Below are 18,167 nucleotides of genomic sequence, written 5' to 3'. Positions count from 1 at the left end.
AACAGTAACATCCTGGATGAAGCTCTCAATCATGTACTTTCAAAGTTTTCTTTTGAATTTACATAGAACTTCACCACATATCTGGCCTGTTTGGGAATCGAACCCACAACCTTGGCATTATTAGCACCACACTCCAACCAACTGAGCTAACCAACCACATTCAAACCCAAAATTTAGGTAAGTTGGATAAATCAGTACACTCAAAATGAAGAATTACTACAAAGAAAAAGGATTGTAGCATTTTAAAATAATTGTGTTCATGCTTAATCCTGATCTAGTAACAGACTTCTTTTATCAACAAAGCTGAGATTAGTTAAGCATTGTGTCTGATCATCAAGGAAGTCGACTAAACTTCTCTAGTATATTGTAATTTGTCCTAGGCAACATAAGATAAACAAACCATTAACACTTACACATGAATAGAGTTAATGGATGACATCCTACATTTATCAGTGTGTCCAAGGGCTACAAAATGAACCTCCATATTACTCAACTATTCATCTTTATTCTTTGAACTCTTCTTCCACTTAAGTACAAAGAAATCAGATGCAATTTTAACACTACAAAAAACTCCTGTAAACATTTTCCTATGGCAATCAAGGCATATATTCTAGTAAATCAAATTTTCTGCATTAAGAAAGAGTTTAAATGCTGATCTTATGACAAGCTATTTAGGGCTCACATCAGGTATGCATGGTTATGGTACAAAATTGATTTACTGAGAAAAGAGATGCTTGTGTTTTAAACAAAAGGAAAAACATATCTTTGTAAAAATGCTCTTGTGATACAAGTCTATTGTATTATGAAAATACAAATAATAACAGAGTTTATGAGTTGTCATGAAATATTTATTGTACATATTCTTTCTACAGCATAATAAAATGTTTATTCCAAATTCAGCATGTAAAATTTATGCAGTATGATTGAAGCTCCTTATATGACTCATAAATACAACTTTTTCACCATTGTTCTATGTCCTATATTTTATTATTTTTTGTTTATTACTATTTTCAAATGTTTTAATTGAAATAGAATTACATCATTTACCCCCTTCCTCCTTCTAGCCTTTCTCAGCCTCCCTCCCTTCAGCTCCTGCTATGATTCCATCTTGAGGGAATAGCCTCGGTTTCTTCAATTACTGTTACACATACACAGATATATATATATATATATATATATATATATATATATATATATATATATATATTACATATATAATATATATGTGTGTGCATATATATGTGCATATACATATATGTGCATATTTATGCACAAATATACTTGTGCTACATGTGTGCATACATATGACTTGCTGAGTCCGTTTCTGGTTTTGTTGTTTATATGATTTTAGGGGAGATTCTTGTGTATTGGACAAAATAAGGAGGTTGTCAGTCCTTGGAGAGGCTACTTCTCCTTTGCATGGCAGTCATTTGTTGTCCATAGTTCTTGGACTAGGTGTGGACTCCATGAAACTTCCCTGCTTAAACATTAAGAAATCTATTAATAATGCAACTGTTTCAGTATTTTTATGCAGCCATTTCTAAGAGAGACTTTGTGAGAGTGGGCTTCCTGATATTCTGGTTCGTACAGTCTCCCTCTAAGCCTATGGATGTTCTCTTAGTCAGAGGTCAGGAGCGTTGATGCAGATGCATCCCTTGAGACTGGCACCTCATAATGCATTGGTTCTTTTATTGTGTTCAGTAGTCATCCTTTGTGATGATTTTCATTTGCTGTAAAAAGAACCTTCTCTGAGGACCAGTGGTAGCCATAATTACCTGAGGGTATAAAGACAAGATTTATAACACAGTAATGAATTAAGCATTTTATCCACACGGCAATAATAGATTATTTTCAAAGGTCCATAACTTCACTAGCCAGGAGAAAAAGCTAGATTTCCGGTACTATGTATGCTTTAGTTCTTGTTGTGACTTAATATTTATCGTACATACACTTTCTAGAGCATAATAAAATGTTTATTCCATTAAGACTTACTTAGTCCAGTTAGACATCTGTTGGTTGCCACCTATGTTATTCACCCTTTATGCATATCACGCCATGTTGGACATGTTGGACATCACTGATCATAGATATTGCCACTGGTTAGGATTATTTAATTGCTTTCCTCCCCTGGCAGCTTGCACAGTATCTTCTCGAATCATGCAAGCGAAACTGCAGTTATGAGACTTTCTGCTAAAATGAGCTTGAAACATCCAAGTCCGTTGTCTCAAATGTGTGATATCGTCATAAATAAGGCTTACCCTACACGAAAGGCAACCAGGGACTAAACTTATAATCTAGATTGAGTCACTTAAATGACCATGAGCTACTGTTCAAAAGGGGTTTTGTCTTTGTTTTTGTTTTTTTGTTTGTTTGTTTGTTTTTTGTTTTTTTGCCTGGTATTGGAGGCTTTGATAGTCTATTCTTCTTGCCAGGAATATTGTCAGTCCAAGTGTGCATGTGTGTGTGTGTGTGTGTGTGTGTGTGTGTGTGTGTGTGTGGGTGTGGGTGTGGGTGTGGGTGTGCATAGGTGTATCTGTGTGTATGTAACATATTTGTCTGTCAGTCTCTGCATAAAATAAACTTACATGTGTTTTATATATAATTTTAGGGAAACACAAAATATGACTCCTTGAGGCTTTGTCAAACAACGTTGGTGTTATTTGTCATTTGTTTAATCTTGTCCCACTGGTTGACATCCTCTTGCTTCCTCAATTGGGTTTCCCTCACTATGTACTGTTTCTCATTTCAAATGACAGCTACATTGCTATTTCTATCTGGAGAGTACCTCTGAGCTATGCATCTGTGTTCCTTTTGAACATTGTTTCTCTGTTGAGTCAAATTATGTATTCATGTCTAGGAAAACCACAGAAAAATCATTTAACAGACAGACATTTCACATAGATAATATACAAGTAGTTGAGGAAACAAGAGAATGAAATAAGGTTTACACAGAGACTTACAAACAGAAGAAGTAGAAACAGCTAAGAAATACTTCAAAAAGTGTTCGATTCATATCCTCAGCAGTTATGGAAACACAGATTAAAATAAAACAACCTTGAGATTTTATCTCATTCCAGGCAGAAAACTGAGATCAAGGAAACAGTTGATAACAAATGTTGGTGTAATTTTAGGAAAAGAGTAACCTATACTGTTGTGTAATTGCAAATCTATTCAGTCACTAAGGAAATCATTGTGGAGAATACTCAAAAACGTAAAAATAAATCTACTATACGACTCAGATGCACTTTGGTATAGGCCCAAAGGACTCAACATTTTACTCTCCAGATAAGTGCTGAGTCATGTTTATCAATGCCCCATTCACAATTCACAACCAACAAGTGACTGAAATAAAATGAAAAGAAAAAGAAAAGAATTCATAGATAATAGTCTATAAAAACTAAGCGTGCTAAAATGTGTCTAAGTTGATTTTATTTCTATCTTAACTGAACTCACTTTTATCTGAAACTCCAATATCTTTTACACAATTTAAATTAATATGAATATTGAATGACATGATGGTGAATGCTATTTGTAGCAAGTTTATCGTGTTTGTTATACTTCCGCTCTTTTGATCGTTTAATGCTATCCTTGAAAATCTTCAAAAACAACGCATATGTTTTCCTTTGTAAAAAGACAATAGTGAAAATGTTTGCCATCTTTTCATGAAAGATGAGCTGTGAAATCACCATTTACAGGATCCCAAGAACTTCGTTCATTGAAACTAGGATGTGAGAGCCCGTGTCTGATACCGGGTGCGGAGTTCTGAGGATGACTGACAGGGCCTTGAACCCTCCCACTTGTACCTGTTGAATCGGGAGCTTAACTTGACTCCTTTATAAGCCGAGGATCCGGAGGGACTCCATTTAAAGAAATTCCCGTATGAGACATTTTAAATGCAGTTGAGAGCAAGAGATAGCTGTCCCAGAGATGATTAGACAATATTTCAGTTAGCTGAACTTACTTATGGATGTCTATAAAATAGGTGGGAAACGCAATGAAAAAAATACTAGTGACTAGTGAAATCTCATTTGTAACATCTATGTCAATTAAAATATTATAAAACATAAAAAAACATAGATTTAGCTGATGTATTAGTTGCTTCTTGGCTGCTGTGACAAAATGTCCAATATTGTAACAGGTAAGGAAAATAGACTTTCATTTTAGTCTGAGTTACAACCCATTGCAACAGCAATGATATAGCAGAAAGAGATTGAGACCAATGGTGACGCTGCCCCTGTAGTCAGGAGGTAGAACAGATAGGACCTAGAGCTACCAAACCTGGATGCCCATCCTAAGTGATCAACTTCCACCAGTCAGACTGTGCTTCTAAAACTTTTCACAGCCTTTCAAATCAGGATCACTGCTAGAGGACTAAAGATCAAATATATAGGGGACTTTTTGGGTCATGTGCTAGTGGCCATTTCATAGTAAAAACCTTTTACTGCAGAAGCTCCCGTTGACTTAGTCCCAGTTCTACTCTGAAATCAAAAGGCCCAAGTTTTCTGAGGCTCTTCAATGTGAGCCCCTGCAAAAAAGAAAGGGACTTAATAAGCAAGAACTCCTACATCACTCCCATTCTATAAAAATAAAATATGATCACAGGATTTAAAAATCATACCAAAGCAAGAATGTCAGAACTTGATACTTTATGGAAGACATACAATAATGGGAGTGGCATTCCCATGCACAATAACGAATGTCATTTAGCAGTTAGGGCAGTACCTTTGAAGTTTTGTTCTTATTTCCCCTATAGTAACCCCAGGAAAACTGTCGTGGAGATACAATTGTCTCATGTACAGTTATGTGTATCAGGTTCAAAGAAGCTTTGTAACCTGTCCAGAAGCCAAAGTTATCATAGGAAGTCCAACTCCAGACAGAGTCTGGGTAGTCTTGAATCTACCCAGTGCATTTTACTCCACTTAGACTTAATTCATGAGTTTAAGCATGGATGGATTATTCAGGGTATTTTCAAAAATGAAAAGCTAATGTGCTCCTTTCAAATCCAATGTTCTAGCATTGGGAAGAAAGAGGGTTTCAAGAAAGTTGCTTATCTCATAAGGAATTGTTTCTTTGAGACCTTTTCTAAATGCCTGAATTGAATAGAATTCTAGGCATTGCAAATCTTAATTAAAGCCATGTCATTGAGTCTGTCAAATGACGTAATGGACAAAGGTGCTTGTCACTAACTCTAAAGGCCTGAGTTTGATCAGGTCCTAAATGTTGGGACGAGAGAAACAACTCACATTGATCTCTAACATTCAGATATGCTCTGTTGTATGTGCATGTGCAGATCTACACACACACACACACACACACACACACACACACACACACACATACACGGCCTTAAGATACAAATTAGCCAGCACGTAGAATGAAGTCAGATATCTAATTTATAGGCTGAAGTGCATTATTCTGACCTACAGTTGCCTCCCACCCGGAAAAAATGGTACAGGGCCAGAATGTGCATGGTCATTTATTCAGGCAGTACAATGTGGTACCATGTGCATGTAACTTGACACCGTGACACAGAGGTTAATAGTAATAGTTTACCAATAAAAATTGTCAATAAAATAAACAAATAAAGCTTATCTTTTCTTAGAAAAATAATTCAGAGGGAAAAAAGCCATGGGATAAAAAAAGGAAATACTCCAGATGAGCAAAACACCCTCTTCCCATGAGTCCTTCGCCTATCACTGTCAGATGACTCACCCAGCAGAGCTGAGGAAGCCATAGCTAAACTCCTGAAGATATGTGACTTAATTGATAAGCCCCGGAGACGATGGCTTTTCTCTAGCACGTTGAATGGGGACTGCTCTACTGATTTCTCTAAGAAGCCAAGCAATCGGGGTAAGCTGTAAGAAAGGGTAGATAAAGCTGGGCTGCAATGGGAACCAGTCAGGGTCAGTGTTCAGTTCTGAGAACTATCACAGAAGATCCCAGCAGCTGTGGAAGACTTTTAGGTTTCCACACAGACTAGATGATTTCTGTCAAAGGGACTAAATTCCAAAGGCTATAATGCAAACACAGCCCGAGGAAAATATATAAATGATGCAAATAACCATTTTCCAATAAAACTGTATAAGAAGTTAAGGTGATCTGGATTTAACTCATTGGCCATATTTTGCCAGTGTCTTTTCTAGTCAAACAGTAAAATCATAAATGTTAGATAGAGACAGATTCACATTAAATGCGGAGTGAGTAAGAGGCAGCTGAATAAACCTGGAGCTGTAGGATTCTGGGCATGGGGAACTACCATGTCTAGTATCTATTATCCAGGAATGACTTGCATGAGAGGAAATGCTGTCAGAATTGATACCTATAGCCACTTAAGTGCTTTCTGGGCCAAAATTCTGTGTTTTCAAAGAAGCATCAGCTCTTACTACATAGGAAATGTTATAAAGGGTGATACTTGGAGGACATGAGTACTGTGCTGTGGTTTTAGGTAACCGTTGATGATTTTAGATATTAAAGATGATTCATATGACATTAAGATTTAGTTGCCATAGAAGAAAAGTAGGATGAATATGATATGAATTTCCAGGTATACCATCAACTGTTTCTGTTACACTTAATATCAACAAATAGCTCGTTAGTAAACATTAGAGCTCCTGCGTTCTATTGTATTGTGTCATTTCAGTAAAGATTGGCACTGTCAGGGAATTTCTTCTACTCTATAAATTTCACTTCATCTATTTTAAGTTTTTATGATGTGCTTTAATGTAAATGAGGCTACATTTATTTTTAGGATATTGAAAAAATAATATAAACATATTTTCATGAAACGCCATCAATTCGGGGCAAGGCTGCAGATGAGACTGAATGAACCGCACCAGACTAAGGTATTAGCCGCCTGCATCAGTCGTGAAGAGAATGGTGCCGAGGCCCAATCTGTACTTTTCTTGAGGAATTGCAGCAGCCAGACTCAAAGGGCTTTTCCCGTTTTCCTAGTTTCATCTGTAAAACCAAAGCCAGTAAATGACCATTTGTGGTTGATTCTCTTGGTGGGTAAAGGATAAGAAATAACTGGAATCTTATAAATCTCAAGGCAAGGACGACAATATTTAACAATGGCGAATCTTTTTACAAACTTACAAAGTTCAAGCCAGTGAAATTCGTCTTGTGACAACTCCTAATTGCTTCATTCTTGAAGCTGAAATGCTTATGTAATGGGCCCCAAGAATTAGATAACACCAATCGGGAACACCGAAGGGCTGTGGTTTAGCTGCCAGAAGTAAGACTATGGATCCAGACTACTGAGACACAGAGACAAATCTACATATTAGGAGCTGCCAGCCAAGGAACTGGTTTAGTATCTGAGTGAAAATTCAAACTTCTGTCACTGGAATCAACAGCCTGTCTCATTAAAAGAGCCAACCTGGAGCAATAAAAGAAACCCTTCATTCTCCACGTTGCTTTGGGTAGGACATTTAATTACAGCTCTGAAGAAAGTCCAAACTGCAGTACAAAATTCTTATTTCACACATTCTGGCAGATGGAATTGGGGCACAGAGCTTAACATTTTTTCTATTGCGGACTTAAATTCCAAATTAAAAGAGGTCGTGGAAATCAGAGTTCTTTGTTTTCCTGAAGTGATAGTTCACTGTCGTCATACATGCCTAGGAACTTTGTAAATATTGTAGACTGCTGGGGTCAGTTGCAAAGATTATTTTGTAGCTTAGAAAGCCAGAGTTAATGAGTATTCAGCTGATGGTATAATTATGTTCTACATGGTTTCTACTTATAATTGCAGGCAAAACCGTGGGGCGATAAAAGGCATTCTGTCCACTGGAATCCGAAGTCAAGACCCCCGATATGGTCTGAGGTAGCAAATGTCGTTCCATGCAGGGCATAGCTCCAGGAGCCACTTTCGTGTTCTTATAAATGGACATCACTGTGACTTTAACAGAGGAAATGCAAACACAATGAATAAGCCTTCCTTTTCACATTCCAGGTAAGAAATGGGTTACAGTAAGGGGCAAGGTTCCTGGAAGAAGGTGATCTCAAAAAGGATTCTTAAAATCATTTCAAATGCAGAGTTCTCAATAAACCTTAATCCCACTTTCCCATCACCCCTCAGATTCAGAGAAATGTATCATCTCCCCACAAAACAGGTTGACATTCTGAGAACTACTTCCATGAATGAGCGGCATGACTGAGGTGGAAATACGTTATAGGAAAGATTTATTTGGTCCCACGACAAAACCACAAATTCAGACAGCATAAACATTTGTCTTCTGTAATGTATACCAATAACGATCCTTTACTCTGAGAGGAGCAAAGCAAGTCAGGAATCAGAACACCAAAGTGATAAGAAAGATACCTAATCTTAGGAGAATGCATTTCAAAAACATTAAATGAGATGTGACAATCAAAAAAAAAATATATCAGGCAAATGACCAGCTGTGACATCATTGCGGTGGATAAAGCTGTGACATCATTGTGGTGGATAAAGATAGGAGAGACACCAGTCCTTCTCGTGCAGGTCCAACACTAGAGAGTGAACGTTCTGGTGAATAGAGAGATAGCTCAGCAGGGAGAAAAGCTGTCTGCTCTTCAAGAGGACTGTGCTTGAACTCCCAACACCCACAAGACACTTCAGAGCCATCCTCTATGACTGTAGTACCACAGGATCTGAGATCCGCTTCTGATGTCTCCCAGCACCAGATATGCATGTGGTACACAGACAGACTTGCAAACAAAGCATCCATACATCTAAAAGACAAATACATTTCTAAAAAGCCTTTATATTTTGTTATCAATGGCAAAAATATTACACAATTTACATTTCTTCAATGATTTTGTTACACAACATAACTAAAGTATAATTTTGTGTAATTTTGTGTAACAGGAAAAAATAGTAAGGAAAAACTACTGTCAGTATTTTTTAGTTCTCATTAAAGATTTGTATTATGGGTGTTTTCTGCATATGATAAAATTAGCATCGTGTATGTGTATATAGCCCTTATGGAATTATGCATACACAATAGCCAACTATTTCATGCCTGAGATTTTACTCTAAGGTAGACATCAGCATCTCATTCTGTACTAGCAAGGCTAGAACCGGCAGGCTTCTTGGCTTCTTTCTCAACGTTCTGTCTCTGCTATTGTATCATATAAAATGCCTTAGGAAAAAAACATAAAACGTGACCCGTGTTGTCATCTTATAAAACAGTAGCCAGAAGAACAGACTGTGGGCCACCGTTTGCTGTCCTTTCTGTACATAGGAATCCCACAGAGCTAGTAAAGTTTCTCTTCAGACATTCTAAGAAACTATTATTCAAAATAAGGCAGAAATCAAGATAACCGATATAAATGAGAATGAACAAAATACTAACTGTACATTTTTATGATAATAAAAGTTGGTCAATGTATATTTTGCAAAATTAAAAGAACAAATGTATGGCTTATATTATCATATGCAGAAAATACCCATAATGCAAATCTTTAATGAGAATTAAAAAATACTGACAGTAGATATTTTTTCCTTCCTATTTTTTCCTATTATACAGAATTGCTTCAATTAGAAAATATTACCTCGGTAATCAGAAATATGTTCTTAATTAATGTTAACTCTGACACGAACCTAACTTAACAAAACAGCTAATTAAAATGTTCATTGTTTGATGACTGAAGTTTTCTGTAAATTAGAAAGAACAAATGATCAAAAATTAATAAAATGTATGACAGTAAACGAGTAGCACAAAACAAATTAAATTATTGCAGGTAAATCTGACATGGAGTTAAATTGTAATCTTTTTCAAAGTCCATCTGTAAAAATTCATGTAATATAAGCAAAACTGAAAACTTCTTTTCTTGAACATTGACAGGGAATAAAAAAGGTCCAAGACATTTCTGAAAGAACAGATTTTGTTCTTATTATATGTTACATTTACAATGATAGAAAAGCAATCATAATTATAGATCCTGTCACAGTTGTGGGCTTGGACAGAAGGATGAGAATCCAAGTATCAAACAGATAGAGGCCACGACTAAGCTCACATGGCAATGCTTATGCATGATGGAGGAGACATCAAGCAAATGCCTTCAGAAGAGATAAAGAATGCTACCACAAATTAGTAAGAGCATAGAGTTGGGGAGCACATCAAGAAGGCAAAGGACATTGTCATTAGGACAAAACAGCAAAAAATAGATTGGGAAAAGATCTTTACCAATCCGACATCTGAGAGAGGGCTAATATCCACTATATACAAAGAACTCAAGAAGTTAGACTCCAGAGAATCAAATAACCGTATTCAAAAACCAGATACAGAGCTAAACAAAGAATTCTCAACTGAGGAATATCACATGGCTGAGAAGCACCCAAAGAAATGTCCAACATCCTTAGTCATAAGGGGTGAGAGAGGGGGTTTATGGACTGAAAACCAGAAACGGTGATAACATTTGAAATGTAAATAAATAATTCCAATAAAAAAGAAGACATCATGATTATAGTTATGAACCAAATATTGAGGCTCCAAATTTCAGTGACCAAAAGCAAAAGCAGATAAATGTCAGGTACGTCCTGATACAACAATCTTGAGGGGCTTTGGTTCTCAACCTTCACTTTTGGATGCCCTTCCAAAACAAAAATAAGCCAGACAAATTACGAGCTAAATTATACCACAAATAAATTGTATTTATCAGGTGTGATTACAAAATATTACAAACAAAGGATAGGGAATACACATTGTTTTAAACAGCAGTAGAATGTAGAACCATCTTTAAAATGAATCCTATTCTAAGACAAAAAGAAAAATTTGAAAATCAAATAAGATATAAAAAATTCATTTTATTTTAACAGTTCATAGTAGATTAAAAGCCACAAACTGATAACAAACAAATCACAAAAGGTATGCAAATACATAAAAACTGCAAAACGTAATTTTGAATGAATTTTAGGGACAGAAGAGATCAGTGAAAGTAAGAATCGAAGTCTAGAACTCAGAGAAAAATGAGAACCCATTTGATCAAGCCTTGGACATACTGCTGAAAGAGTTCTGGGACAATTTAGGATAGAGACGATTACGTTCAACTCAGGAAATGTCACAAATAGGTCATCTAATGATTTGCCTTGAGCTTGTAGAAAATAAAGTTAAACAATAGCAGGTGACGAGAAAATAATAATTAAACAAGATATTGATGGAACAGACCAAAAGTACACATAAAAATCAATTAATTTAGTCTATGATACAGAAGGGGGTACCCCTGACCCCTTTGTGTACATGACTCTGATAACTCACTGAGAGCAGATTGCATATACTTATGACTTTATGTGTACCTCAAAACTTCGCCCCATATGTTGGTTAGTACTGGGAATTATATTAACTTTGTTGTTCATAAATCACTTTCCCATACTGAAATTAGGAAGTCTATGGAGAAAGCAAGAAGAAGAAAGATGTGAGAGTGTCATGCATGTTACATGTTACAAGAAATACATTGGTGTGGCAGAGACTCAAGCACTACTCATCGTGGTCAAGTTACCCATGACTAGCATCTTCTCCTCTCACGTGAACAATCTGGACTGGCGACCATCTTAACTGGAACAACTGGGTAAGTTTTCAGAGACTTCAACTCTGACTATTTCTCCTTCAAAGACTCACGTTGAATGAAAGTGACGCCATAATGCCAGAGAGCATAAAAAGTAATAGACTCAAGAAATGACTCACTAGAGACTATTAAAAATCCATAAACATTTTTATAGAAAACGAACCATTTGAAAAATCAGCCTTCATAAAACACTTTTATGAGATTCTCTATATCATCTTATGATTTTAAATTAAACTGCCTTATCAAGACTGAGGGATTATCTCTGAAACATTTGTTTTGATTTTCTGGCAAGAGAGAGGAAAAAAGAAGATGCCCTGATATCTAGTGTGACGTTTATCAGGCTGGATACATTTGGGGGACACTCCTCCAGTGAGATCTTTTCATTTCATCCCAAATGGAACCAGTGGTCAAATTCAATAAAACATAAAACCACAAAGTCAGAACCATTAAGTCACAACTTGGTTTCCCTTTCTCTGCCAAATCAGAACTATTTTTCCAGAACAAGAGTTCATTTCTCAGCATTTGAAAATGGAAGTGGTACATTTGGTGAATGCAGGATTAAAGGATTAAAACCCACTAGCTCTCCCTCACTGTTTTCAATCAGACTAGTTTTCCCTATTTATTCCTACAACTGAGACAACACAAGGTGATAATTGGTCAACAGAAATATTGACTTACTTGTGGAATACAAGGTTTCAAATATACTGCATGGACTACTAGAGAAACTGGCTGGCGCTTTATAAATAAAATAGACCCCGGTATCCTAAATTGATAGTGGAAAATTTAACTTTAGCTAGCAATTGTGTTTCTTGGCACCAATGATGTGAATATTAGTATTTACCTCATTATTTTTCTCCTACAGAATTTATGTACTGAATTTTATACAATATAGGTGGCCTATTTGACAAATATTGTTTGAATTAAATTTGTTTAGATGGACTCATACAATGATAGCACAATTTTATTTTGGTAATTTTGTTAAAACTTATGTACACACACACACACACACACACACACACACACACAAAGAATTACTTGGATACTTTTCAAGAATTGGATAAAGCACCTTATCTTCTCATTCTTTGTATAGGGTAATTATCTCTGGAAAAGTGGACTTTTGGTCAATTATAGAAATAAACAATGGAAAGGGTATAAAATTGTATAATTTTCTAAATAAACCCTTGTTAACAATTTTTTAGTATTGTCTCATTGCTTCCGTGATATTTTTGAAATTTCCTGTTTTTATTTGACCAGCTGGAGATCTTGTAAATTTTCTCACAGTCCACCATTCCAGGCCATTGGATAAAGGTTCAGCTTTTCAACTATGAGGGAAAAATCACTCAAAGTTTCCCTATTTGTCATTCTTAAAATATAACAGAAATGTAAACGGTTTCCTTCCTTCTGCATCTTTTGCCTATTTCTGCTGGTAGGAAAATGAGCAAGATGGCAGTGGACAGCTCAAAAATAGAATAACACAAAAAGTCTCACCCCTAGCTAAGAAGGTATTAGTAACTGATAACTTCAGGGAAGAAAGAGTCCTCCCCGCAAGGATGCAGCCCCTGAAAGGCTACCCATGCTCCTGTAGATAGAACAACAGCTAAATTCATAGAGCCTGCTCTGTGTGGACAGTGAGCTTAGATAAAACTAACTAAAAATGGGAGGGAGGGGTGGTAGAGGAAATAGGGCAGAAAGAGGACGTAGGAGCTAAAGGGGCAGATTTGACCCACGTATGTAGAAGGTATGGCATTCTCGGTTTAGTAAGTTAATAAATAAATGAATCAATAAACTGTTTCTAATTTAGAAAAAGAATTTGAAAAACTGCTATCATATATGTTAATCAATTATTTAGTAGAACAAGTCTCTCAAACTAGAGCACAGAGTGGGAAGGAGGAGGAGGAGAAGGAAGAAGGAGGAGGAGGAGGAAGAGGAGCAGGAAAAGGAAGAGGAGGGGGAAAAGGAAGAGGAGGTGGAGAAGGAGCAGAAGGAAGAGGAGGAGAAGAAGAGAAGGAGAAGGAGAAGAAGAAGAGGAAGGAGGAGCAGGAGGAGGAAGAGGAAGAGGAAGATGAAGAAGAAGGAGGGGGAGGAGGAGGAAGAGAGGAAGAAGAAAAAGAAGAAGAAGAAGAAGAAGAAGAAGAAGAAGAAGAAGAAGAAGAAGAAGAAGAAGAAGAAGAAGAAGAAGAAGAAGAAGAAAAGAGAAGAAGAGGAGAAGAAAGAGAAGAAGAAAAGAATTTTAAAAACTGGCTATAAAAAAAAAAGCACCTGTAAAGAATCAGTCCTTTGGGTCCAAAGTTACTTCCCCTACTCCTCTGGATAATTAAATGTGGAAAGTGGGTAACATTGTTTGAAACATCAGCAAATGTCTCTGTCAGAAACCTACATGCCCTCTTCTGGAGACATAGCCTGAACCCTGATGTCTGGCTGTTGTCTTTGCTGAGTTCTTTCCTCTTCTGTTGCTCCCTTGGCTTCCTCTCTCCTATCCTTCAACCCAAGGCTGACACATGCACATCGGACAGTAGATGTTCTCGTCCTCCACTGTGCATTTGCCTACTCCAAATCAAAGGAAGACAAATGGACTCACTGTTTTCCCACTGAGGCATTCTTGCCTGTTCCTCTCAGGCCTCAAAATCTACCCAATGCCGATATTTTCTTCTCATGCATCCTAGCGACCACACACAGTTGTCACAATCATCTGCCTCCCTTGTGTCCTGAGGCTTTGGCGTAGGGAAGGGGTGGACTACAGTTCTTGTTTTGCCATTAACTAGCTACTGATTTCAAACAAATTGCTTATCGACTCTAACCCCCTCTGCCTTCTTCTAAAATCTAAAATGGGATATTAATGAAAATACAATTAAATAATCCATGTAAAGCAATTAACTGAGTCCCTGCTAGAATAAGTGTACTATCTATACTAATTGGAAATAGTAATGGATTTTCTTCTCCACTTAGCGTTCTTAAAGAGAATAATAAAATCTGCTATTTCTCCGTATTTAGACAACATAACATGAAGTAACTCATATTTCTAACTTATTTTTATGCTTGTGTTGAAAATAACGGGTAAGCCTGCCACCCCCTCTATTACCATCTTCTCATTTGCTTATTCACGTATGAAATTGGTTAGGCAAATAATTCATGCACTCTCCTGCCGTAGCACAATTTCGGGCATTTTGACATCCTTTATATATCTTACAATATTTGCTGTCTCATGGCAAGCTCTACATAAAGAGCACACCAGTGTTTAATTTTATTTCATTCATGGATTTAGGTGTGTGTGTGTGTGTGTGTGTGTGTGTGTGTGTGTGTGTGTGTGTGTGTGTGTGTGGTGGGTCTGTGTTTATGCAGTACTTAAATATTATTCACTCAAAGATGAATGATAGTTTAGATGACATCCTCAAATTAAAAGAAAGTACATTTAGTATAGTAATCAAAAAGTGACACTTTTTACATAAAATACGTTGAGTTTCGAACAGAGGGATGGGGGAGGGAGGGAGGGAGGGAGAGAGAGAGAGAGAGAGAGAGAGAGAGAGAGAGAGAGAGAGAGAGAGAGAGAGAGAATGGGTGCTTGTGAGTCATGACGGATGGGAAAGTAAGAGGACAACTTCTGTATTAACCAAATCAGTTTCTACTTTGAGTCCTTCATCCTCCGAACTAGCAGGCCTGCAGACTTAGGGGAATTCTCTCCGGTCCATCGTCCACGTCCCTGTAGAAATAGTTGGATCACAGAAACATTCATCCACACCCCAGCACCCCAGCTTTTCATGGGCTGTGGAGAATTAATCTCCGGATCTCATGCCTACATAAATGTCAGTTTAAACATCAAACCATCTCCTCTGTCTTGAAAGCAATGCTTTATATTATTTAATATTCTAAAATGATATTTTTTAATTCATTACATCTCTACTGCATCCTCCCCTCAAACCACCCCTTCCAGAGCCCCCAACTTCCCTATTCCCCAGATCCAAGACTCCTCTCTTTAGAAAACAGCATGCTTCTCAATGCTGTCAACTGAACACAACATAACACAATGCCATAAGACAGGTACAAACCCTCATGTCAAGGCCGGATGACGGATCCCAGTAGTGGGCAAATGGTCCCCAATCAGGCAAGGCATCAAAGATCCCCCCACCCTCACAAACACCTCAAACTAAACAGTGTGTATGGAGAGGACTTAGTGTATACCCATGTAGGCTCTGTGATGTTTGTTGCTAAATATTGCTTTGTTTCTGTACAGAAAAACAATAGACTTTGAAGTTTACCCATTTACTTTCACTTATTACTTTTGACATAGTTTTTATTAATCATTTTATTTGATTCTGCCTTCCTAGTTATTCCTCCATAACCCTCCAATCCAGCCCCCCACACCCTCCCCTTTGTTTCTAGGAGGGTGCTCCTCTACCCACTGGCCCACTGCTGCCTCACCACTCTAGTGTTCCCCCAACCTGAGGCATCGAGCCTCTCTTCCCTCCCACTGATGTCAGATAAGGCCATCTCTGCTCCATATGTATCTGGGGCTCCTGGCTCCCTCCATGTATACTCTTGTTTTCATCTATAGGCCAGATTGGTTCAGAATGTATGGTTCAGCCCAGGATGGCCTCGACTTCCTAGCCATCCTCTTGCCTCTGCTTCCTGGGGTCTGGATTGTAGACAGGAGCAGCCAAGCCTACTGAATTTTTTTGCTGTTGCTGTTGTAGAAATGGAGTTTGGGTTGTTATAGATGAGACGGGAAATGTCTTAAGCAAGCAATAAGGGGCACTTATCACCACCTCAGCGTGCAGTGCACTCTGGTGTCTGGTCCTGTAGTCCTGCTTCCCATCCTCCACCCAAAGCACCCGGTGTAATCCATTTAAGACCAAAACCTCACTGCCAGCCTCCTCCTCTACACCTAGATGTGGAAGATCATCCCCATAAATGCAACAGTTAGGTTTCTGCCAAAACTTCGTTTTCATACTTGTCGCCACTTCGTCCTAGATAGAAAATAAAATACAAAAAAAGTCTCCGTGAATTTACTGAAGATGTTGTTACACAGGGACTTAACATTCCAAAGGAAGGACATTCTCAGGCTTGCAACCTCCAACCCTCCCTGGTTGAGCTTTTGAAGAAAGTCCATTGATTACAAATCAGCTGTTCTTGCATCGTGTCACTTCAATCAACACAACATGATGTGATCTGACATCATTAGAAATGCTCGCCTGCTTCCTCAGACCATATGCTCAAATCAGCAAGCCCACCCACAGACGCTTCCTCCACTTTGCACAAGCCCAAGCTTATTTCAGACCTTCCTACCTTTAGGCCTGCGTATTATTTAAGGGAAAAGAATCTATTCTATTCTCTTAACATTCTAGTGTCAATTACATCACAGATATTGTTACATTCTTTTCTCAGAGTTGTTCATAAGAGAAACATGCTTACATGATGCCTGAGAAGCGCGCACACACACACACACACACACACACACACACACACACAGAGAGAGAGAGAGAGAGAGAGAGAGAGAGAGACAGAGACAGAGAGAGAGAGAGAGAGAGAGAGAGAGAGAGAGTCAAAAAAGTAGGATATCACTTAGGAGTGAGGAAATATAACTCATTTAAGAAACCCTGGTAGATACTTATAATATGTGCTATTTATTGTAAGTATTTATTGTAATTTTCCTATTTCCTATTTCATTTTATTATGTAAATAAAAACCAGAGAATATGGTAGTATCCTGTTTGCTCAACGTCACAAATTTGGACCTGATTTTTTTTCCTGAGAGAAAATATTTTCTTTTGAAATATTGTTTCATATAATTTATGGGAAAACAGCCAAGTTGGCAAGTTTTAAAACACACACATACACACACACACACACACACACACACACACACACACACACACACACAAATGGTAGAACATCTTGACTGAGCTGATGACATGACAACATTGTAGTGCTCACCAGTGGGAGCTGGCTGCGGTTCAGAAATGGACTCAAGACAGTCGAAGCAGAATGCGAAAGGAGCAGGCTCTTCACTGCTGCGACGGCCTTGTGTAAACCAGCTGGCCTTCCCTTAAATTATCTGTATCTCATATATTGTCAGCACCAGAAAAGGACAATCAGCAGAAGTAGGAACTATGGTATGTGATGTGATACTAAACAACCTGGTAAATTAGGCACTGTGGACGTGGGGCCTGTCGCCCAGCATATGCTGTTACCCATCATGCACCAGACCCCGCTCAGCCAGTGCCATCCCAGGGATTCGTTTGGTCTGTACTCCCTGGGCCTCTCTTCCTTCTAATGCACTAGTGAATGGGGGGTCGGAGGCGGAGGGTCTGCACAGCTACAAGTTACACAGTTCAACATATAATTTCTTCAAAACAGAAACCAATGTAATGACATGCAATGATTATTAAATTATACAAAAGTCAATTAATGAGTATTTGAAAGCTTGGGTCTTTTTTCTTTTTTCCATTTTTTGAGGTCTGCACACTTCTAAGGTTTTTCATCTCATTTTAAGGAAATTCAGACTGCTGAGAAAGCACCCAAATGCCCATGCGCATAGTATTTTCAGTTCAACGAAGCAACGTGATGCTCTAGAAATCTTGCAAGATAGCCCTTTTCCCCTGAGACTTACAACTTCAAATTTTG

The 18,167-nt window shown here is 37.8% G+C and overlaps 1 long non-coding RNA gene across 2 annotated transcripts in view; it reads left to right on the top strand.

Moving 5' to 3' along the window:
- The first annotated feature begins 6,417 nt into the window (after positions 1 to 6,417).
- The window catches only part of LOC102548042 (uncharacterized), a 37,782-nt gene continuing 26,032 nt past the window's right edge, over positions 6,418 to 18,167 (top strand). For both annotated transcript variants that reach the window (XR_591401.3, XR_005501400.2), the window contains exons 1-2: positions 6,418 to 7,954; positions 11,368 to 11,553. This is a non-coding gene — a long non-coding RNA (uncharacterized LOC102548042). The remainder of the gene's footprint in view (positions 7,955 to 11,367; positions 11,554 to 18,167) is intronic.

The sequence above is a fragment of the Rattus norvegicus genome, chromosome 2, assembly GCF_036323735.1.
Source record: "Rattus norvegicus strain BN/NHsdMcwi chromosome 2, GRCr8, whole genome shotgun sequence".
NCBI lineage: Eukaryota > Metazoa > Chordata > Mammalia > Rodentia > Muridae > Rattus > Rattus norvegicus.
This window is presented reverse-complemented; position numbering and strand designations above follow the sequence as displayed.